We start from the raw sequence: 18,955 nt of genomic DNA, 5'->3' as shown, positions 1-18,955 counted from the left end.
CTTGGTGATTCATAGGTCACACCTAGTGTTCTTGGAAGATTTCTCCCACTGAAAAAATTGCATCGTTCCCCACATGGACTGTGCCAGAATAAGGTCAATTTCCCAAGGTAATTACCTAGTTGTATTCTTGGTCACTTGGGCCTTGTCCTGTCGGTACTTTCGCATACCCAGAAATGGCCTCCTCTTCATCACACACTCTACAAGATGAGCCTGGAATGTGGGCTACTTCAGTAGAGTCTAAGCTCTCCCGTCTTAGGATTTGTGAGCCCCTGGCCTCAGCTTTCACACCTATACACAAAGGGTTGACAACACCCTGGCCTGTCTGGGGTTTACAGGAAATGGCGTGTGCCAACGTCTGTAGCACATTGAGGGGCTCACCTGACACGTTCTAGGTGTTCGGGCATCATCCCAGACTACCTCCTGTGGGATCTGTCCTGAGGGGCTGAGTTTCACCGAGGTGCCTGGGTTTCCTCTGAACGTTTCTCCCAGCCTCATCAAGTTGTGTGTGGAAATAGTAGATTAAGGAAGAAGAGGGAGTAGAGTGCTTCCTGGCAGAAATGCCCGAGGGGTGTAAATTAAAGCAGTCATTGTTTACTCCAATGCATCAAACTTAACTATTTGGAACTTGTGTGCTCAGAGGAGAGGGGGGGAAAAGAGAGGGAGAGACAGGAGAGGAAGCAAAGAACCTTAAAAAAGTAAAGGTGATTTTTGTGAATCTAATCTGTGTTGTTGCATGTCAACCCAACTCAATCCAACTCCCGTGTTGACCGAGAGTGATGAATTGAGTATCTCTTAGAGCCAAAAGATAATTATGTCTCTGGGCCAGGTTTTAGAATGCCTTTTCCTCTGGAGCAATGAAGCCTGACAGATAGGTGGGATGTTTCCTCAAATGGTTAATGCCATTGAATGAATGGCCCCATGTGTCAGGTCACAGAGTCCTCATTCATCCAGCTAACATGTTCCAATGGACACCTTCTCTGTGCTAGGCTTGTGCTGAACACTGAGTCCTCAGGGATGAGGAACAAGTGGCCCCAGCCCTCAAGTGACTCCCAAACTAAAGGGAGAGACAGACAAATAGATGAGAACAGTGTGGTAATGGCTGTGATGTGACCAAGAGCCCTGATGTGACTGAGATCTTTGCCTGGCCCCTGAGAAATTGTGGGATGTGGGTAAATTACCGAACCTCTCTGAGCTTTAGGACTTAATTTATATATTTGGGATTATAATTATGATTATTTCATGGAGTTATTAAGATGATTAAAGAAAATGAGTATAATTTTTGGTACATTATAACCATAATAATAATAATAATAATAATAATAACAGTAGCTAAGACTTACTATTGTTATTATTACTAGTATTGGTAGTAGAAGTCCTATTAGTGGTGGTTGTAGTAGCAGATATGATTGCATTAGACAGATGTTGCCCCAAGTTCATAGAACGCCTCTCGGGGAACTAACAATATATATGTTAGGGAATGCAATTAACTGGTGTTTTTTTTTTTTTTTTTTTTTAAATTTTTTTTTTTTCAACGTTTATTTATTTTTCGGACAGAGAGAGACAGAGCATGAACGGGGGAGGGGCAGAGAGAGAGGGAGACACAGAATCGGAAACAGGCTCCAGGCTCTGAGCCATCAGCCCAGAGCCCGACGCGGGGCTCGAACTCCCGGACCGTGAGATCGTGACCTGGCTGAAGTCGGACGCTTAACCGACTGCGCCACCCAGGCGCCCCTTAACTGGTGTTTTTGTTGCTGCTCTTGCTGCTGGTGGAGGCAGCCCAAGGGAGTGCTTATTAGGGTGGAGGCATAGCCAAGGATGTCTGGAAAGCTCTCATGCAAAACTCAGAGCTTCAGCTTTTCTGGATGCTGGGCTAGGGCAAGGATACTAAAAAATGAAGCATAAGTTAAGGTGTGTTCTATACCTGCAATGAAGTAAGAACTGCACTTACCCAGTGGGGCTGACAATGTCTGGCTAAAGTATGGCAGCTGCTATATTAGGGAAGAAGCAGGAGGTGAACAGGGGAAATTTCTACCAAATAGTATTCCCAAAAAGGAGGGACCTTAAGGGATAGAGTTCACCTGCACAGTGGGGGAGGGATAGTGATGTCTGTTGGCATCATTTTTTTTTTTGTTCATTCAACAATCAAGAAACATTTTAGAATTCACACATTTCACCAGTATTAATTGAATATCTATGTGCAAGACACTTATCTTCCCCAAGGTCACATAGTTAATAAAAAGGTCTTGGGATTGAGAGATGTTCAGCTTGGGTCACCAGAGGGTCCTTGGTACAAATTGTTCCTCTGATAAAGTTCATCAGCCCTGGAGAGGGGCTGTTTGTTGGAGCTTCTCTACATTTATTCACTAGTTCAATTCACTGATTTATTGATTGAGTCATGTGTTTATCCATTCAACAGACCATGTTAGAATGTATTCAATCCAGAAATGCTGAGTACCTACGAATGGCAAGGTGTCTGCTATGTGCGTCCTGGTGCAGTGATTACCCCACACAAGAGTAGGGGAACACTGGGGTATCTCAAGTACAAGGTGACTCATTCAACATGGCGCAGCAGGTAAGTGATAGTGCTGGGATTTGCACATCACTTGGATATAGCCTGGTGTTTTGTATTTAGCTGGTGGTCACTTGAGATAGTTCAGGTCAAGAACATTATTACTTCTCTACTCCATCTAAGTGTCTAGACTTGGGTTCTCCTCCTGCTAATGTAGGAATAGTGAGTGCTCTGGTGCATTGTTGTCAATGCAGTGGCCACCATTCCAGCCCTCCTTGGATGCACAAGCCACTCCTTACATAGAGGGATGGGGCCTTTCTCCTCCCTTTGTATTGGGACTGGCCTTGTGACTTGCTTTGACCAAGAGCATGCGATGGACTTCTGCAGTGCCCGTTTCCAGCCTGGTCCATAAGAGACCTGGCAGCTTCTGCTTTTGTTTCCTTGAAAGCCATACAAAGGAGTCTGAGTAGTCAGGAGGGTGAGACTATGAAGAAAGAGGGAAAGTCAAGTGGCCCCATGCCATTCCAGCCTTTCCCAGATTAGATGCCAGATGGGTGGGTGAAGCCGCCTTTGATTCTCTGGCACAAAAGAGCCACCCAGCTGACACTATGCAGAGGAAAAACAAGCCATCCATGCTGAGCCTTGCCCAAGTGGCAAAATCATGAGCAAATAAATGACTATTGTGTTAAGTCACTAACTTTTGGGGTGGTTTGTTACACAGTAATAGATTAGTGAAGGCAATTATACTATGTATTACTGCATTTACTCTCATGACAACCTTTGTAGGATCCAGCCCCCCTGGGTAAGTATGGTAAATTTACCCTTTTTTCCATAACTTGGCCCAACATCTAGAAAGCTAAGAGCTTTACAGGTGAGGAAAAAAAATCAGGGAGGCTGGGTGACTTACCTAAGGTCACATATCTATCAGGGGTGGAGGTGGGTTTCAAACCCAGGCAGTCTGGTTCCAGTGTCCATGCCTGAACTAACCACTATGCTCTACTACTCAGATTCTCCTATATCCTTTGGATGTGACTGCTTTTTCTGCCCTGACAGAGATTCCTAGAGCTTATAGTATCATGGTCCTGGGTTTGATTGGGTGTGGCCAGAACCAAGTCTATACTTTGCTCACCCTGGCCAGCCATCCCATAGGTGTTGTGTTTCAGGGCAGAGGAGGAACAGGTAGGAGTGAGTGTGTCTCATGTGAACAAACCCCACCACTGGGCAGACCATTCAGAAACCGTGCCTGGCAGGGTGTGGCCTTTTTACACCCGAAGGGCTGTGTGCTTCAGACCCTTTTCCAGGTGTGAGAGAAGCTGTATCTCATCCCCATACATGGAGGTCTCCTGAGACCCTACTTGACACTTCAGGGGAGTTGCAAGGTCACCAGGGCTTGTTTTTAATGTATTTGGATGTTGGGAGCTCAGAGCCCATACTGGCTACAGCCTGGTGTGGACCATGCATGAGGTATTGCCTTATATCCTCTGGTTCCTGCAAGGTGAGCTGGGAATCAGCAGTAGCATTTTGCTAATGAGGAAATGAACAAGCAAATGTTAAACATCCCCACATGCTCAACATCTACTGTCCCCCAGCTGCTGCTCAAGAGAAGCCCCATGAAAGCCACCATCTGATGGGGGCTGTCAATGAGAAGGCGGTGGACGTCCTCCAGGGTTCTCAGTGTGCTTGTGTTTGTTCGTTAATTCAGTCCTTCACCCCACAGATCAAGTGCCCATCTGTGCTGGGGACATGGTGGTGAATGAAGTAGAAAGACAAGGTTTCTATTCCTAAGGAGTTTACATTCTACTGGCAGAACATGTCTTCCCCAAATGAAGGGATGGAAGAAAGACACCCCCTTCACTGTTTACTGTGACCCTCAAAATAGGCAAGGCATCAGACTCCAGCTTTTACAGGAATCCACTGTTGACCTTTAATGAGCTATTTATTCAGTCGCCTGTCAGTGAAAGGGCTGCTTCCTTCACTTTGCATGTACACATATAAATACATGCCCTGGGATGAAAACAGGTCTTCTTGCTGTCCCAGATCTGGGATAAAGAGGCTCGGTGAAAAAGCAACCATGTTTTTCTCCAGCAGGTGGAGTTCCAGAAAGTTAAAGGGAGAGTTCTGCGTACAGGGAGCCTGTGGATATGAGCCAAAACAGCTGAGCTCAGTAGAGAGAAGCTAATTCATTGCTTTTGTTCATTTGTTCATTTCATATCTATTTGGTGCTCAGAACTGCCCAAGAGTGTGTTGGTGATACCAGAGTAGTAGTAATAATAAAGTTCAATTGTTCAAGGCCTCAGAGCGTTCAGGATCCAGTTAAGTGGGACATGGCCATTGAATGAAGCATTGAATGATGACACAAAGCGGTGGCAAAGCAGAACCCTGACAATCTGCACAGTGAGAGCCACAGCAGGTCCCAGCAGGGCCTGACGTCTGTGCAAGGTGGCATTTGGGGATTTTCGAGTTGGTGTGAACTTGCTAGCATTCAAAAGATGGGTTGTTCTCAGGGTGGGAGGGGCAAGTAGGAAAAGGTCATTTGAGTGAGTGGTAGTGTGATTTCGTGACAAGGAAGGAGAGCGAGAGCAGTGGAAGCTGGAGGAAGTGGAGGTCCGTGGGAAGTCACGTACCTTCCTGGAGTATGGAGAGGAGGAGGTCAGTTGGCATAATCCTCTCACTAGACACTGGAGCAGGGTGAGGTTCCCAGGGACTGCCCAGGCAGGGGGACCTGGACCAGGACTGGAGCCTCAGCATCCTCAGTGATGGGGTACTGGCTCAGGAGTTGGTGAACAGTTGGAGCCAACCTGGAGTGGGAAGGCCTTGGAGAGCAGGCTGAGGCTTTCTGTATCCTGGAAGCAACAGGAATCCACTGAGGGTTTCGGATCAGGGAGCCATGTTATAATATTGATATTTTATTCAAAATAATGGGCAAGGCGGTGTTGAAAATTCCCCATTAGACATTTTCTGTGTCCAGCCTATTCATGGTAACACTGTCACCTGGGGCTTCCTTTTTTTCCCTCCTTCCTTATTGCCAAGCAGCATCAACTATCTCTCCTTCTCCCCCCTTCTCCAGGATTTCTCCCAGAAAGTCAAGTTTCCCACTCTTTTCTTACACAGAGTAGTTTCTTCATCACCTCCTGTCTTGGGCTTGCTCTGGGAATCTTACCTTGACCTGAAGCAGTTTCACAAGCAATGTCTTCAGAGTAAATGCAGTGTTGACTCCAAAGGGATTTTTTGGTGAATGGAATTTTCTCCATCTTTCTTTGTGTATCATATGCAGTAGCAAACATTATGCCTGAATTGTTTTATTATTTGTAAAATCTTTAATTGGAAAAAGACTCCTGCCCCAGGACTGGTTTTCCTTCATTATTTACCCAAGGGAAGACCCCAGTCTATAATTTTGCCCATGGCTTTTACACTTATAAATCTGTGCCCACAGAAATCAGAAATGACTTGATGGGGAATGGGAAATTGTCATGGATATAAATGCAGATCCTTATTGTGGGACTCCACAACACTTATTAAATGGTGGGTTGGAGGTTGGCTAGGTTTGGGGTGCAAATTGTTGGATGGCATAAAAATATGGGATAGCATGTGGAGGAGGGGGCTGAGTGTGCCAGGTGTATATATGTGTTTGTGTGTGTGTGTACACGTTTTTGAATCGCTGTGTGTATGCGGCACAGATCTTCCAGGTTTTCCAGTCAGCAAGTGACTGCAAAAGCAAAGAGGAGCTTGAATCTTGCTTAGCAATCAGAAGACAAAAATCCTTACAGAGAAGTCTTGGCCTTGTCGCCTCTCTGTCTATATTGGAAAGAACATTGATTCTGGCAAAATTCTGCTCAATCTGCAGAAGTGTTAGTTCAATAACCTACCTCCAAGATTCCTGCCAAAGCCAAGAAGTTGAGTTTCACTGCTATTTAGTGGAGTTTCAAGATAGTATTTAAAAAAAAAAAAAGATTTGTCTGTATTGGTGGATGAGGAAGGCTTGCTTATTTTTCCTCTGCATTTATTTATTTTATTTTTTGCACATAGACACTGATTATAAAAGATAGCTCCAAGGTTGATAAAAACCAGCCTTCCTCAGCCTTCCTCGGCCCGCTCAGAGAGTTGCCCTTATTTCCAATTATCCAACTCACTGGCTGCTAAAGTATTGCTCTTTCAGTGCTACAGACAAGAGGAATTAGTTACGGAGGCAAATTGCTTCGTTGTGTTTCTCTCCTCACCCATAATTCATGTGGAGGGATGTCCAGCATCGCGCTCAGATCCTTATTCAAAATGCAAGTGTGCACGAAAGCTCTCTCCCAGCCCTGGTCCCGCTGGGTGAACTGCCCATCTATCACCCAAACTAGCGCCAGCAAAAACACTATTTCCATCATCCCTCTTTGGGCCAGGTGCCCTCACGTTTTGATGAACCACCACAGCATCTAATTATCTAATGTTCCAAATTACATAGTGCCCCAAATGCATTTAGAGCCAGGAGCGCCTTGGAGGATGCAATGCTCCATGGGATCGGAATATTTAAAACCGACAGTGAATATTTGCAAGAGAAGCGTTTTCGCTGTCACTCAGATCTGGGTTTGAGTCCTGCCTCTGCAACGTGTCAATTCTGTCGAATCTCTGTTTTCTCCTCTGCCAAAGGGGGATGATATTTACCCTATGGGTGATACAAAGGTTGGCTGAAATAACAAAAAAAATCCCATCAGTTGGTCTGGTACCTAAAAGGCCCTCAACTGCTTTCCTTTCTTGATTTAGGTAGATTTTGCTCAATTCATGCCTGTTTATTGAGTGTCTACTATATGCCAGACACTGAGTGGGATCCTGGAAATACAGCAACAGGGAAGATGTGGCCCCTGCTCTCTGGAGACTTGCAGCACTGATAAAACAAACAAACAGTAGTGTATGCAGTAAAATTGTAGCCAAACTTCCACCTCTCCTGAGCAGTTCAGCCCTGTATGGAACCTGATTACTGGAGAAGCAAGGTACTGTTTCAGAGCCAATTTAGCTTCCTCTCTAGCCAGTGCCTTCTGGTCTTGATTTTGTCATTGTCTTTGCCGTGGGAACCAGAACAAGCAGTTTGCCCATATATGGCCTCTAGAGTCTTGGGGGCAGTTGGCTCAGAATTTTTTAAGGTATGAAAGACAATGGTCACAAGTGTCCAGTCACCCCAGAAACTTAATTGTTAATCTAAACTGATGATTTTTTCAAAAAAGAGTTTTAGATCTAGAATTTTCTGCAAATGTTGAACTTTTGGAATCTGTGAATACTTGGTGTCATACCTTCTCTTGCCTAATGCTATGTCAGGCTCTAGGTTATGCTGGTGCAAGACTTTTGATCTGGAGGATGCAAGAGAAGACAGGTCTAGGAGGGAACTTCTAGCTCTAGGAATCCAACATGCGAGACATTTCAAAAACTTCCATTTGCTCTTTTCATGTTGGATGGCCTGCTGAGGGTGGAGTGTGTGAATGGGGATGGAAGGTTGTCTGGGACAGGTGTGGGCATGTGTGTGTGACTCAGTAAGAGGGAGAGTGGTCTGATTGGAAGTGGGAAGGGTGTTGGGTTCCAGGGATCTTGTCCCCACCCTGTGTCTGCAGAGCAAACTTAATCTTTTTTACTTGGACTTCAAGTTTATTTGGGGGCAGGGCATGCTGCTGATGAAGATTATTCCTACACCAAATATTGAGTGAAGGTCTACGATGTGCCAGGAATTATTCTAGGTACCAGTGTGCAGTGGTGAATGAAAAGAGGTCCCAGATACAATGGAGATATCTTATGGGGGTGCTGAAGTCTCCCTACAATTCCTTTATCCTCTGGTTTGTTTTTACTCTCTAGATTCTTCCTGCCCATTAAAAACCATAACCATATTACCTGGGATTCCCCAAAGGGCGGATCAAAGTAACCAAAGCAGATACAGTGAATTCATGTTTTCGTAAATGAACTGAGATATTACAAAGGAAAGAAGGAAATGATCAATTTGTAAAGGATTTGACTGTTTAGCCACGTTAAGAGAGAAGAAAGAGATAAGCCCACGCAGGGGAACAGATGAACAATGGCTTATAATACTGCATTATTACAGATATTCCTTAAAAATAAACAAGCACAAACATAATTTAGGCAAAGTTATCCTCAGCATTATACTGGCTTGATGTTGTTGCTTTTTAAACAGGCTATTAGGAATAGCTAAGAAAGGAGGCCAGGAATGATGTCAGTATCTAAGCTGCTAAGATGAAGCTTCTCTACGGTCAATGGTACTGATTTCTAGTGCCTTTTAACCTTGACTTCGGCACTAACTTGCTGTGGGAACTTGAACGTGTCCCCCTGGATGGCCCCTGGAGTCTGGGGGGCAGAAACCCCAGAGCTGGAGATGGTATGAAAGATGGAGCAGCTGACCATGCCGGGTCTTAACAGTAGACACGAGCTTCCCTTAACTGAAATATACAAGCATTTGTGTCTGTTGTGGGGAGTTTCTCTTTCAGAAGTGAGTATAGCCTCAAATGGCTAGAGCCCCGGATTTCCTAAAATGAGCGTTTGGTTTGGAATGGTCTCTAGGGTGTGTGTGCCCAGGGAGCCAGGAGGGTCCCCTTCTCCTCTTCCTCCTCTCTCCTTCCGTCTTCCTCCCCTTCCCTCTTTTCCTCCTTCTTGCCCCAACCACATCTTCTCCTTCCCCTCTCCTACTCTTAGAAACAAAACTTAAAGCTTTCTCCTGGCTGCTGACATGTGTTCACATGTCTCCCAGAGGTCCCCACACGGATCCAGTCTCTGCTGCCCAGACTGGAAACCTGTTCACAAACACACCCTTCATTAGCTTTATTCACTTCCCTCACTCATTTCTCCTCTCCTCTTATGGGGCTTCCTGGAATTTCTTTCCAAATAACCTCCTTGTTCTCAAATCCTGGCTTTGGGCTCTGCTCTTGGGGGAACCTAACTTAAACCTACAGATCCTTGACTTACAAAGGGCAATGCACTGTACCCGCTCCTCTGTACCCTCCTTTTCCTCATTGACAAGATATCATGATGGTTGTTCAGTGTTGATATGTCTGTTTATCTAGAGTTTCAATGTAGGGTACCCACATGCTCAGTCTCTGCAGAAATTTACATTTCATTTTCTAAACCAGTCTTAAAAGGAATAGAACTTCCTTGTTGTTGTTTCTTGAATTACAAATACTTGTGGCACTGAGCTGGAGCATGAAAAATACAGGCTCTGGGTGAGCCAGAGTTCAGCTGTCTCTTCCACCTGTGTGACCTCAGACAAGTTACTTAAGCTTTCTTAGCATCACTTTTTCTTCTCTGTAGAAAGCCTACCCACCTCAGAGCACATGAGACGCAAATAAGACAATGGCTGCAAACACCGTGATAATTGTTTAGTAATGGTGGTCCCCGTCCCGACCTCCACCCCAGCCCTCATGGGGTTCCCAGCATGTCGTAGCTTCTGTCACCTTGCTCTCTAGCTGGTGGATCTATCTGGGCTGTTGTAGGACACAAAAGAGGGAGGGTGTCAGGGACTAAGTTCAATGGGAAGCATCGGGCAAGATATCCCAGAGAAGATGACATATGAGCTGGGTCTTAAAGAGTGATTAGGATTTCACTGAGACAAGGAAGAATGAAAACAGACACTGTGGGCATTGTCCTGGGTGATTATAGCTCACGTGGCCGGAGGTGAAAGGAGCTCACCTCTGGGATCGGCTGCAGGAGGCTGGGCATTAACTGCTTGAGCTCTAATCCCCCATGTCCACAAATGGCTCAAAACCAACACTGGCTTTGGTACTTCAGACAGGACAGAGTCCTCGGTCCTAGGATGGATCTTGAGGGAGTTGGACAGGGACAGTCCCTTGTTCCTTCAATCCCTAAGTTCTGCAGAGAACATGGGACCTACTATTTCAGTCCCTAGTCTTTAGGGCAGATTGCAGGGGACACACTTATTTTATTTACAGTGTTTTAAAAATATAGTAGAGATGATAATTAAGAATTGGGAGAAGTCACTTGAAAATCGGAATACTTAACATCTTCTGCAATTTGGGAAGATCTGGCGAGGCCCAGTCCATATTCCTGTATGCCAATAGCCCACGGACATAGAGGGAGCTTCCCCCTTCCTAGTCAGGACCTGTACCCTCCTGCTAGCCCCAGGCCCCCACTGCTCCTCAGCACTGAGACAAGGGCCCCTTACTCTTTGCTACTCTGCTTGCACTATTTATTTTTTTTAATAATAGGGAAATATTTATCTATATCCATGTTTCTATCAAAAGACTAAGTAACTTGATCTCACTTGACTCCAGGGTGGAGTGGTCAGTTTTCTATACTTGCAACTGGGCTGGTGGGGAAGTACTGCCATTTTAAAGACGTCTTTGATTCCCTTCCTCTTTAGGAGGACGGTCTTAAAAGAAATGACTTATATAGTGAGACTTTGTCCTTGTTGCTAATAACTGCCATACTGGCTCTTCTCTGTTCTCTCTCTATACCTTCCCTACCTGCATCTACATCCCTGAGTCAAAGGCATCTACATCCCTGAGTCAAAAGGTGTAGCGCTGAAGACTGAAGGCAACAGTAAGGGCCCCAAAGAATGCCTTCTAGAATGTGCAGTAAAATACTCTTCTGCAAGAACCAGTTGTTTTTTGCTCCCATGGTACCAAACCTGAGATTTTGGCAGCTACTCTTGAAAAATAGATCACTTGTCTGGGTCCACTTAGCCCCCTCTTGAGAAGGCACAGCCCTTGGGGTAGCTTTGTGGCCAGTCACCCCAGACTAGGTGTGGCTAGTCACCCCTAGCCCAAACCTAGGCTGTTTTCTAGGCCAAAAGGATAGGTCAGAAAGAAGAAGGCTGGGGGCTAGTGTGTCCCTTGCCCTGCTCCAGCCTCCCCACCTCCCATGCAACCTCTGCATGCATCAGGCAGTCCACGACGTGGCCTCTGTCTTTGGAAAGGCTGGGAAGTAGCTCCTGGAGACAGAGAGGGATTCTCTAGAGGATAGTTGGTCATTTTTCTGGTCTCTTGGAGATTTGCTGGCTTTTTTTTTTTTTTTTTTTTTTCACCTTTAGTGTTTTCCGGGAAAGGAGAAGTTTTACTTGCAACCCTGGGAATAGGTTTGACCTCTTGGTGGAGGCCTCAGCAATACCCAGAAAAGGGAATCAAGTCAGGGTGGAAATCGGCCCTTAGGGGTCAGCTCAAATCTGGGCCCAGAAGGCAAAGCTGTCAGAAGAGTCACTTAGGGCCCTTAATGAAAATGAAGTTTTCTGGAGTGTCTGGGTGGCTCAGTCAGTTAAGCATCTGACTTCCGCTCAGGTCATGAGCTCATGGTTTGTGAGTTTAAGCCCCGTGTCTGGCTCTCTGCTGTCGGCGTGGAGCGCACTTCGGATCCCGTCCTCCCTCTTTCTGCCCCTCCCCTGCTTGCACTCTTTCTCTGTCTCTCTCTCAAAAAAATAAATAAGCTTAAAAAAAATGAAGTTTTCTGGGCTTTACCTGCTAACATTTTAGTTTGCTCAGTCTGGGGTGGGATCCGGGAATCTGTATTTAACAAGTGCAAGGTGATTCTGTTGCAGACATGCTCCAGATGCCACTGTTGCAGAACCCCAGCTCGGAGGTTCTCCAAAGCCACTTCATAAATTTTTTTCAGCTAGTTAGAAAAGTGCTCAAGGATTTATGAGTATGTCCTCAAAGTGTGGACTTCAGCACTGCTTCAACAGACAGGCTTATTATTTTGGATTTAACACAATGGGATTATAAATTATTCATTCCCAGTTGAAAAAAGGAACTCGACTCAACATCTGGGGGCTGAATGCAGCGTACTGTTCGCTTATGCTATTTCTATAAAAATGGAATTCACTTTCCATCGAGGTGCATATGCTGCTGTTTTCCCTTAACTTGAGGTTGCTCTGCCCTGCCGGCTGCCTGCAGAGAGGTTGTTAAGTGGGGCTCCGCTGGCAGCCAAGATACCCATCTTCTTTTGGATTTTCTTACCTTCCCTGTACATGGGTTCAGATCACTGGTTCCCAAATGTTGGTAGGCAAATAATCCCCTGGAGAGCTTATTAAAAATGTAGATTTCAGAAATTTGAGTTCACTGGTGTAGGGCGGGGCCTAAGAGTATGCATTGTATCACTGATGGACCACTGCTGTACCATACTTCTGGGATCCTCTTGGGGACATGGAGTCATTTATCTATTGGGCATTCTAGACTCACTGTCTGGGGCCTAAAAGCTTTTCTGGGGCTGACAAATGTTTGAGATTGGAAAAAATTATGTTGGCTCCATATTAAGAGTAGACAATTGCAAAATCAAAGTTGTCTACCAAACATAACACGCCAGCTGTATTCATTATTAAGTTCAGTATTTATAAGATTTTCACTGCATTTGAGAATGATTTGTGGGCTAGATTTTTTTTCTTCTAAATATACATGGCAATCGTTAAAAAGCCATAGTCAATGATAAATGACTCGTAACTGGATTTCAAAGGCAAAATTGTAAAAATCTTCAAAATATTTTTATGGCAAATGCTTATTTATATTCACATGTATATTTATGTTTATTATAGGATGTAACTGTAATTTACTAGTTTTGATGGCATGTTGGGGTGTGTCCTTTAGAAGTGAAGGTGCTTAGGTCTTATAAAGTGCTTGGAATGTCCCTAAGGGTACATCTAGGACTTTCTTGGTCTTTGGGCAACTGTGTTCATAGTACCCCATTTATTTGTGTAGTATTTTACAGAGAAGGAAGTCAACAAGTTCACTGATTTACCAAGGACCAATAGCCAGTAAATAACAGCATCAGAATTTAACCCCAAGTGTGTTAGGGCTCAAAATTTAGTATATCTTGTACTTCAGGGTCAGGGGCCATGCTACCAAAGATCCTACATACTGCTGATTTGGGAGATCCAGATTGTTGAATCAGCTAGGAATCAGTCATAGTAGAGAGGCAATTTGGAGACTTTTGACCAGAATAGAAATGAATTTCATATTTTGGGTCAGGCAACAACCTACTGACAATAATCTTCATGCGTTGGGGAAGTCAGTGAGCAGAGAGCTGGCTTTGGACTCCTGATAGTACAGCTAGTTTGCTGGAGGTAAGGAGGGTGGGGAGTGGGGCTATTGCTTGATATATCTATAGATCTTGATCTCCTTGAGCACATTAAAATCCTGGCAATCTTGAAGTGTGATAGCGATAAAGCTGGAGAAAGATAGCACATGGGTCTTCTCACAAAAACAGCCTGGCTGGTTAGAGATCAAGCCGTCACAAACCGGAAAAGACCCGGCAGACCATGTCTGGAGAGCTTTGAGCTTCTGCTCAGACTGCAGAGCCCCTTCCTGAGGGCCCGGGCTCCTAGTGTTTACCCCCAGTGGTCTCCTTGCTGCTGCTGCTTGTGTTGGTGCTAGCGCCATTCACTCTGGACTTTAAATACTTTTGAAAAAGGTGTTGAGGGAAGAGAGCTATTGATCAGGTTATTTTTCTCCATCTCTGAACAATAAGAACTACATATTCATTGCGAAAAATAAGAAAAATATGAGTGAGGCAAAAGGGAGATAAAAAGCTCTGAAATTCCCCCATCCAGAATATCTGCCATTAATATCTTTGTGCATCTCATTCTGGGATTCTTTTTCTGTATAAAGACATGCTTCCTGGTACTAAAATGGGACCACTTCTATTTCATAACCTGCTTTTTACCACATGACATATTCAGTATTATGCCATATAAACAGGCACACATCTATGGTTATAGATAGTTTGATGCAAAGCCTTTATTACATGGCTGGACCACAATTTTACCAACATCTTGTTATTGGTAGGTTCATCTGTTTCTTTTTTTTTTTTTTTTAAGGTTATTTATTTATTTTGAGAGAGAGAGTGAGTGAGTGAATGCACGAGCAAAGGGGTGGGCAGAGAGAGGGGAGGAAGAGACAATCCCAAGCAGGCTCTGTACTGTCGGCAGGGAGCCCGATGAGGGACTTGATCCCACAAACCATGAGATCATGACTTGAGCTGAAGTCAAGATTTGGACACTTAACCGAATGAGCCACCAAGGCACCCTGGGAAGCTCACCTGTTTCTAAAATTTTAAATTTATAAACGGTGCTGCAGTGAACATCACTTTGCACGTGCCTCCTATCTTTCTTTTTTTTTAAATTTTTTTTTTTCAACGTTTATTTATTTTTGGGACAGAGAGAGACAGAGCATGAACGGGGGAGGGGCAGAGAGAGAGGGAGACACAGAATCGGAAACAGGCTCCAGGCTCTGAGCCATCAGCCCAGAGCCTGACGCGGGGCTCAAACTCACGGACCGCGAGATCGTGACCTGGCTGAAGTCGGACGCTTAACCGACTGCGCCACCCAGGCGCCCCGCCTCCTATCTTTCTTGAGGTGGAAGAATTGCTCAATACCTTTTCATAGCTAAGGCCCTAAACAGAAATATAGAGAATATTGATAAGAAAGTAGATGCTTTGGCACCGAATGTTCAGCGAAGAATTTTTCCTTGGCAGCAAGCTCTGTCACTGAGCATTCTGTGTTAAAGGCTGTGAAGGGTCTGAAATTTCACTGTTTTTTGCAAGGTAACAAGTAAGCCTGCTATAGTTTCATGGAGGCTGGCAGAAGATAGGAGACTCCTGGATCAGAAACAAAGAATAGTTTATTACTCACAGCAAAGACAGTAGTCTAAGTATTAGCATTTATGCCAGTTTTCTGAATCCCAGTTCCAACCATGCCATATGAAGAGGGTCAGATTCATAAGATGTTTAGAAATGTGAGAGACCCACAGACCCAGGGTGAATTATCTCCCAATATTCTGTCTGCTAATAGGAAAATTGCTAGCATTTTGGTTCAAAGTGTGAAATTAGCCATTATAGGTATATGTTATGGACTGAATGTTTGGGGCCCTCCAAAATTCATAGTTGAAACCCTAACCCCTAATGTGATGGTATTAGAAGGTGTGGCCTTTGAGAGGTGATTAGGTCATGAGGATGAAGCTCTCATGAATGAGATTAGTGGCCTTATAATAGAGACCTCAGAGGGTTCTCCTGCACCGTGAGAACACAGTCATCTATGAACCAGGAAGTAGGCCCTCACTAGATCAAGTCTGCCAGAGCCTTGATCATGGACTTCCCAGCCGACAGAACTATAAGAAATAAGTGTTTTTAAGCCACCTAGTCTATGGAATTTTTATTACAGAAGCCTGAATGGAGATTATACATGTGTATGGTTCTGAGATACAGGATAATGGCAGCTGACAATTAGAATTACTAAATAGGTAACTTTATCCAAAACAGATACCTAAAATCCTCCCCCAGCTCATCCAAGCCAGTCCCCTGCTTTCACCTAGAGTATCTTTTCTATCTATTATTCTCTTGCTGGTGCCAGTTTATGAGATGCCATGCCAGGTCACGCTTCTGGAATAATAATAGAATCTCAGATCTACGGTATCAGTGCTGATGCTGACATCATTCTTAAGCTTGGCTCAGCAATGAAGTATCTGGAATTCATGGTGCTTTTTGGGACATCGTGCAATATATTATTTGTAATATACTGAGTCTAATAAATCAGATATCGCAAAGTAGTAAAATATACACCCATGGCTTAAGAGAAATTTATGGAATAAAGCTTTTAAATTGAGAAAATATCATACATTAACTAAATCTTATGTGACCAGGAAATCATTGTTTGATTTTAGTAGTGGAATGCCACTATATACTCAAGGAATATTGATTGTTCATAGGCCCTTAGTTTGAGAAATTTGATTCCTGGGATCACCTAAGGTGAATCACTTCTTTCCAGGCTCTAGTGTCCTCATGTATATCAGGATGCAGCCAGGATTAGGACCCAGGTTCTGAAACTCGAGGTGATGTATTATTAGTACATCACCACCCCTGCCTGACCTGAGAAGATGCCCCTACCTCTCTCCATCACTCTTCCTGATAGGAAGTTTCTTTCAAGGTCCTCAATCTTAGCAAATATTTTCCTGCTGTTCCTCTAGTAGTATAGGGTGAATCTTTCTTACATAGAACCACAAATAAAACAAAAACCAAACAAAAAAACCAAAACAGACTTTTTGTGTGTGTGATTTTTTTTCTCTTTAAAGATGTAGACTCACAGCATATGAATACTTGCACAACTTTCCTCCCCCTGTGCCCCCTACTCCCTTTCTCCATAATCTTCCCTTCCTTCTCTCTTTTGATGGCACGTCTTTTGACGAGAAGTAGTCTTAATTTTTTTTTTGAAAATCCATCTTTCTTTTGTGATTTTATTCCCTTTTATCGTTTCTTTATGACTTCTGTCTCTGTGAGATGAAGATTTATTTCAACCCTTTCGATCCCTTGGATTTGGTCCCATATTTGTTCTTCAGATGGCCAATAATGAACTTTTTACTTATAAACTAAGTAGCCTCTTCATTCCAACACTTTCATCTTTTTTTAAGTTTATTTATTATTTTGAGAGAGTCAGAGACAGTGTGAGTGGGGGAGGGCCAGAGAGAGAGGGAGAGAGAATCCCAAACAGGCTCTGCACCCTGACATGGGCTCAAACTCACAAGCTGTGAGATCATGACCTGAGCTGAAACCAAGAGCTGGATGATTAACCAACTGAGCCACCCAGGCGCCCCTCCAATTTTTTCATCTTATTGCTGACTATACATTTGGCAATAAATGCTGTTGGAAGTTGTATTATTTTATTTTATTTTAGTTTAGTTTAGTTTAATTTTTTAATGTTTACTTTTGAGAGAGAGAGAAAGAGATAGAGAGACTGAGTGCGAGGGGGAGAAAGGAAGAGAAAGAGGGGGACACAGAATTCGAAGCAGTCTCCAGGCTTTGAGCTGTCAGCACAGAGCCCGATTCAGGGCTCGAACCCATGAACCATGAGATCATGACCTGAGCCAAACTCGGCTGCTTACCCAACGGAGCCACTCAGGCACCCTGTGAATTTTAAAATATGGCCCCAGGTTCTTTGACACTTCTGTCATTGAGAGATGGGGTCCGTGTCCGTTTCTCCCCAGTCTGGGCACACTGTGCCTGCTTTGACAGTAATGTATACTGGAGGTGCAGCTATGTGGTTTCCAAGACTATGTCATGAAAAGCTTTAGGCTGTTGGGAATACTTGTTTTTGGAGTCATGGGGTGCTATGGAAAGAGTACAGTCCTGAGGTTGTCATGCTAGAGAGGCCACAACCAGCTTTTCTAGAACAATCCCAGCCTAACCTGCCTTCCTCCCACTATTCCAGCCCAAGCTCCAGTCATAGAAGTGAAGAGGCTCTTTTAGAATGAATCCTCCAAATCCAGCTATTCTAACCTCCAGCTGTTGAGTCTTACCTCGTCTTATGAGTCATCTCAGCTAAGACTCAGACACTGTGGACTAGAGAAGGGCCAACCCTTATGGTGCCGTTTCCAAACTTCTGATCCAGAACATTCTGAGCATAAAAAAGTAGTGTTGTATTATATCACTAATTTGGAGTAGTTTGTACACAAAATAGATAATTATAATGTTCTAATCTAATTATAATGTTCCTCTAGTAGTATAGAATGAAATCTTAGTTTAGTTTAATAGAACCACAAAATAAAACAAAAACCAACAAACAAAAAGCCAGAACAGACTTTTTTTGTGTGATTTTTTTTCTCCTTAAAGACGTAGACTCATAGCCTATCAATACTTGCATGACTTTCCTCCCCCTGGAAGTGAGGTGAGGTGCACTGTAACAAAACTTAAAAACAAGTAGCATTGGTTTGGAATTCCATGGTAGGTGGAAGCTGGAAGGGCCTTGCAGGAATGGTTAACAGAGGCTTGATAGACCTTGAGGAGGCTGTTGCAAGAGCTGGAAGGGAAATGAGGACAATGTTTGGAAGCTGGAGGAAAGGGGAGGCTTGTTTTGTAATGGTTGAAAATTGGTCAGCACTGAGGACCTGGGGTAATGTAGAGATCAAGAATGTACTTGATAATACAACTAGGGAGAATTCCAGGCAGAGTGTTGGAATGGCCACTTGGCTTCCTTGTTACAGCTCTGATCAAATGTGTGTGGAGACAGATGAATTAAAGACTAACCATTCAGATTTTGAATGGAATTCGGAGCAAACATAAAAGCTCCTGGACAGTCTTTCCACCCAGGAGAATGTTCTCAAACTAACAAAGAACCCCAGGAGAAAAACTAAATCCAGGGCGCAGTCAGGAAAATGTGGTCTTAGGGTAAAGATGAAGCTAAGAATCTCTCCCCCCCCCACTTTTTTCCCCCGGAAATACTTCAGAATGGTTTAAAATGATGCCTCATAGACATTTTGAAATAGACAAAAATCTCCTAAGGATATTAATGACACACTTCATAGGCCCTAAGAATCTTAGTGGTTCCGTCTCACAGTGGCCTCATAGGGAGCCCAGGAGCCCAGGAGGGTTATCTGGAACAGGTATTTAGATATAGCTTCTGTCTAATGGAGTAGATTTTAAATTGATCATAAGAGACTCACCAAGTTTTTAAAGGATCTGATTGAAAGGGAAAGAGAAAAC

Source organism: Lynx canadensis, chromosome D2, assembly GCF_007474595.2.
Source record: "Lynx canadensis isolate LIC74 chromosome D2, mLynCan4.pri.v2, whole genome shotgun sequence".
NCBI classification, from domain to species: Eukaryota; Metazoa; Chordata; class Mammalia; order Carnivora; family Felidae; genus Lynx; species Lynx canadensis.
This window is presented reverse-complemented; position numbering follows the sequence as displayed.